The following is a 5,618-nucleotide window of genomic DNA, read 5'->3' as shown; positions in this document are numbered from 1 at the left end:
CGTCAAGACAAAAGATCGTAACCTGGCAAGCAAAAAGGCTGCAATTTGAAATTTTTGCCCTCAGTAATCGCAATCAATTTTGGTCGACCATACGGCCAATGGAAAAGGTCAAGCGGAGCCCGTAACTGTCAAAGCTTTGCTAGAGGTTTGCCAAGCCATTTAGTTACTTGCTAGAAAGGATTCCTATAGTTTAGTTTCCACAGAAACCCTTATGTTAGTTGTTGTGTTCAATAAAGCGTAACATAGTGATTGTCTTTACACAAGCAAAAAAAGATAACTGAGCTTAAAAAAAAGGAATCTATTAACCAGTGTTATCCAAAATAGATGTGATGAGAAAAAAAAGAAATCAATTAGGCCCCCATCCCAGCCAATATGACCTATTTGTTTTTCTTTTGTGTTGCATGTAATTTACAAAAACCTGTGTTGGTTGATTATTGATGGCTCATAATCTTGCCAAAAAATGGATGGATGTCTGAGCGGTTTAAAGAGTCGGTCTTGAAAACCGAAGTATTCTTTTGAATACCGGGGGTTCGAATCCCTCTTCATCCGTAAGTATGGTTAGAAGTTAGCATTTTTATGTAGTATGTTTTTCATCCCTCTAACTTGATTGGGAAAGCTAGCTTTTTAAGAGCCAAGCCAAATCGCTTTGCCACCATTCGACACTGCATCCCCTGAAACCACGACTCAAGAGCAATCGAGTAACGATAACAAGCTGCTTGGCAATCAAACGGGTGAAAGGAACATTTTGGGAGGTCCATCAGCATGTGGACCACCATAAACCCAATCCCGGCAACCTGAATACCTTTAGGCATTTGATTACACTGCTTTCTGCGACTAAGTGTATACGTAAAAAACCAATATAAGCGGAGACGTACGACCCAGGGACGCCCTCGCGACTCTTTATCTCTAGCAATATTGTAGCACATGCGTCGCCTAGAGATAACGGGGCATGCTGATTTGACGTCATCTCATCTTCCTCCGGCTTATCACCTTTGTAAAAGTCTGTTGCCAGGTTCTAAAAATGGTAATGGCAACGGCAACATGGGACTCAACCCAACACCTATAGGCACGAGCTGTCGGCAACGTCTATTCAAATCAAAAAGGTATTTTTGCTTGGGCTATCGTTAATCGACTTTTTTCAAAGATAAGCAACGTCTTCAATACAATAAGGTAAGCTTAGCCTTTTCGCTTTCAATGGTATTTTGCGCTTTTTAAATGGTAAGCTTTAAAGTAAATCATACTTAGAAATCGCGAACCCGTGACGTGACGAAAATGCAATAACTAAACGGCAAGGTGTTTAGAAATCGCTATATCCTACGTGAGAACGCAAAGACTAAACTTTTCAGCATGCAATAATTAGAAATATAATGTTAAGACGCAAGGTATTGGCAAAAACATAATGTTGGAACACAAAAACTTACTTACTTACAATAAGGTGCTTATAAAACGTAATATTGAAATGTTTTGAAGGGCCAATCCTTTTGTCATGTCCCTCATTCGTTATGCTATTTTTATTTATTTTTTATAGACTTTCTTGCTTGCTTTGCTTTACTTTGTTTTGCTCTGCTTTGCAAAGCAAAGCTTTGAGGAGCTTTAGCGTATTGACTAAAAGAAGAGGGGCTTCAGCCACTCGACTGAAGGGAAGAGGGAAAGGCAAAGTGCAACGATTTGAATGGCGTTCGACCCTTTATGCGATTGGAAAATTCCAAACGTTGGATCCCTAAAAAGAAAAGTTACCACTTACTTAGCCAGCCATCGTTCCTTCAGTCCCTATCACCCATTACTCTTTGTAATTGCGGGCGCTAGCCCCACTTACTTGGCTGCATCGTATGAATATGGATTGAATAATCCATCAGGCGTAAACTCCAAAGTAGATAAGATTGCTTCTTATCCCCCTTTCCACATCGCGCTTCATCGCCTAAAGTGCCGGATGAAGTGCTGGTCTGATTTTAGGGGCGTGGTCATCTCGTCTAGGAAGCTATGGATGCCCTCATCGATAGCATACGTGGGCAACTATGTCAATAACAGACCTTACAAACAAAAAAGTCGTCTTTGTTGCGCGATTTTATGGGAATCTGGATTGCGGGTCGTGGGTCCATCTTTTTTGTTACACCAATGTGGATTACCGAGTGATTCGTAATCTGACCTCTCGCTTGCAATCTGGTCATCCCATAAGGCGGCAGAATCGATGGAGTGACATAGATTAGGTATTCAAGCTAACTTTCTGACGCGCCATTCGCTTACATCCATTGGTTTGTGATCCGGGGACTGTCCATGTATCGAAGCGGCTCGTTATCCTAATTTATTTTATCTAACACGATCTGGTTCCCGTACTGACCCAAGATATGCTTTTCAGTATTCACGCATTGACTATTGGGAAGGATTTCTAAAACCTAAGACCGAAAGTCCTTTTGCTTGCAAGTCACAAGTTTTCAGGGCCAAACAACTGAAACGAATCGATTATCACAAGAAACTGTGGCTTCGGTGGAATACGGACCCGGGCCCAAAGAATCATGAAGTTTGTTTCGTTTTCTAACATTAAGTGGCTATTTGGATAGCCACGTCCAGCTCCAATGAAAACTAGGAAAGAGAGACAACCATTTAATAACTCATAGGGGTAGAACTCACAGACAGGGCACCTCTTAGCAGCGCCAAGAGTAGGCAAGTAGCGGAATCAATTGAACCGCTTCGTCTCAGCGAGCTACCTCGAAACGCTTTACTAACTAGAGATTGCCTTTTTTTGTCTGTTAAGTAAGTCAAGAAACCTCCGTCTCATATTGGCAAGAATCAGGACAGAGAGATCGGATTCAATGCTAACAGATGCAAAATGAATTAACAATCTTTAGAGATAACGTAATAATAATTGGCAATGATTTCTTTTATGGTTTAGGTAGCTCAGTTGGTTAGAGCAAAGGACTGAAAATCCTTGGGTCAGTGGTTCAAATCCACTTCTAAACATAGCGAATTATTAGATTGAAATCTCTGGACAATTATATACTAAATGCAATTAAACCCGCAGCTTATGAGTCTTAGCTAAAGCTACAGAGCTCTCTATTTGTTTGATCCTAACATTAATCTTATTTTGATATTATTTGCAAACGATGCCAAAAGTGATCATTTCATTTTATTGCCTAAGTCTCGGACCTTACACCGGGTAGGTCCTTAACCCTTCCGCCCTGAATAGAGGCCTTTTATGATGAAATGTTCCGGCTACAAGTCAGTGGACATGCAGGAAGAATTGCTCAATATGCATTAGCTCTTGAACGTTTATGGCATTGAAGAAGAGAGAAACGCAAATCAAAGAAAAAATGAGATTGTTTAAAGCTAGAACAACAAAATAACCATCCTGGAAAGAAGAATTACCGACTATTATACTAAATTGTCAGTGGATGAGACCGGTTGAGTGATAACGGTCGGGGATGGAACTGCACGTGTTTATGGATTGAACAAAACTTAAGCAGTGGAAACGGTAGAATTTGCCAGTTTAAGGTGTCAAAGGAATGGCTTCGAACCGGGTTCAAATCCTATAAACGAATCATAGTTGTGCTTTGTTTGCTGTTTGGATTCGCCTTACCTGCTTATGCTTTTATAGCACAAGATTTTACCACCCACTTTATACCCATCACCAATATATTGCTGGGTTTATCATGGTAGGGGCCATATTCTTCATTAGGGATTATGATCCGGAACAAAACAAAGACAATGTATTGTCAAGAATGTTGGAGCATAAAGAAGCAATAATATCCCATTTAAGTTGGGCTAGCTTATTTCTAGGTTTCCACACTCTAGGTCTTTACGTACATAACGATGTCATGCTAGCCTTTGGAACTCCAGAAAAACAGATTCTTATTGAGCCCGTTTTTGCATTTGCATTATTGAAAAAGAAATATGGTTACGGATCTTTCTTAACTTTACAAAATACTTTAACCACCAAAGAATATTTGCTGAAAAAATAAAAGCTTTAGATAAAAGCCAATTTAAGCAACAAACTTGCAATTCACTCCAAGATACTAATTCAAATAATAGCTATAAGAAATGCAAACAAAAGAAACCGCATAATCCGGTTAATGATCATGATTGCAGGGACAAAGATAATGGTAAAAAAAAACAACCAGATTAATAAATATATATTATCATAGCACGCTAACTAAAAGGCATTAGCGCATTGATTATGGCTTTCAGCATCGAGGTGCTAAACCTTCCCTAAGATGTTTTGATCAGCTTGTTATCCCACAGAGTCACTCTTATCCTAAGAGTGACGGCTCTTCCACTTGGTTAGCACCGTTAAATCATAGCAGGCCAACTTTCTAACTATTTGACTGATAAGTATTGCAATCAATCTCCCGCACTCTTTGGCTGATTCCTGTCTCTGCATGTTTTCGTTACTTTCTATCTAAAAGGCCTACGCGCCAATCGCTTGCCATCGCTGCATATTGCTTTGCCAGGCCAGACAATGCAGCTGATCGCGAATATGGCTTATCGCATGCCATAGCAAAGACTGGCTATATCGCATTGATTATGTTTGTTTTCTGCGATCATAATATTTTTTATAGGTCTGGAGATCATAACATTTTTTATAGGTCTAGCAAGTGTCATAAAGCAGCAATCCGGCTAATTCATTTTATTTTGGGCAAGCGGGTGCCTTCGTGGTTAAGATTTTAGGGCGTCGAAACGGATTTTGGAACCTATTTACATTTTCTATGAAAGGAACGGTCAACGAGCCCGCCGGTACGGACGCCATTAAGAGGACCCCCAATAATTTATTGGGAACTGTACGAAGTATTTGAAAGACAGGGAAAAAGTACCATTCGGGTAATATTTCCAATGGAGTCGCAAAAGGATTTGCTGGTTCACCAATCATTGATGGTTCCGGAACCGCAAGACCCACAGTACATGCAAACGTCCCTAAAATGACTACTGGAAAAATATATAATGGGTCGAGTCCATTTATTAGCTTTTTCTAGTGCAGAAAACTTGTAATTCCTTACTATCTGGCATAATTGTCTTGTTTCATCCTGAATATGAAGTTAGTTGCAACAGGTTGCTGGAGGCAGCAAAAATAGTACAGGTTGCCAGGCTAAAGGATTGGTTCATTTTTTTTTTCAAGCCAATAAACTTATTTTTAGTGAAACTATTCATAATTCTGCGACTGGAGAGCAACCAACAAAGAAAGATGGAGATCCGGCATTATGGCGCGTGATCCTCCTAACCCTAGATAAAAGGTGGAAAGCGAGGATAAAGTGCTTTAGTTAAGTGTCATTGCTTATGACGTTATTGCTGTAGCCTCAAGGAGGTTTGGCCATTGCTTCAACCTTCCCGAATTCCTGCAGATTCGGGTCGTTTTCCGCCACCGGAACGTCTTGAAATAATTCCCATATGGTGCGGGAGACTCAATTGATCTAGACTCAGAAGCTGGGATTTGACCCTTTCCATCGATCGGTTGGGCCAAAGCATTTACTGGCTTAAAGGCCTAAGAAAGAATTACTAACTGGTATTTGCGCAATTTTTCCCGTTGCTTTTACGGAACCCCCTTCCTGTATGGTCGAACCATCGCCCATCAGTACTTAGCCAACATTATCAGATTCTAAATTCAAAGCGATGCCTACTGTACCATCTTC

At 40.4% G+C, this 5,618-nt stretch overlaps 2 non-coding genes across 2 annotated transcripts; both read left to right on the top strand.

Moving 5' to 3' along the window:
- The first annotated feature begins 462 nt into the window (after positions 1–462).
- On the top strand, positions 463–549 carry TRNAS-UGA (transfer RNA serine (anticodon UGA)). The gene has a single exon. It is a non-coding gene; the product is annotated as a tRNA-Ser (tRNA).
- A 2,335-nt stretch (positions 550–2,884) lies between these two features.
- Positions 2,885–2,958, top strand: TRNAF-GAA (transfer RNA phenylalanine (anticodon GAA)). Its single transcript has one exon. It is a non-coding gene; the product is annotated as a tRNA-Phe (tRNA).
- The last annotated feature ends 2,660 nt before the right edge of the window (positions 2,959–5,618 follow it).

Source organism: Lygodium microphyllum, unplaced genomic scaffold, assembly GCF_053477565.2.
Source record: "Lygodium microphyllum isolate KBCC unplaced genomic scaffold, Lygodium_microphyllum_v1.1.10 scaffold_42, whole genome shotgun sequence".
In the NCBI taxonomy this organism is placed as follows: domain Eukaryota; kingdom Viridiplantae; phylum Streptophyta; class Polypodiopsida; order Schizaeales; family Lygodiaceae; genus Lygodium; species Lygodium microphyllum.
Note: the sequence above shows the minus strand (reverse complement) of the source record. Positions and strands in the feature narration are given on the sequence as shown.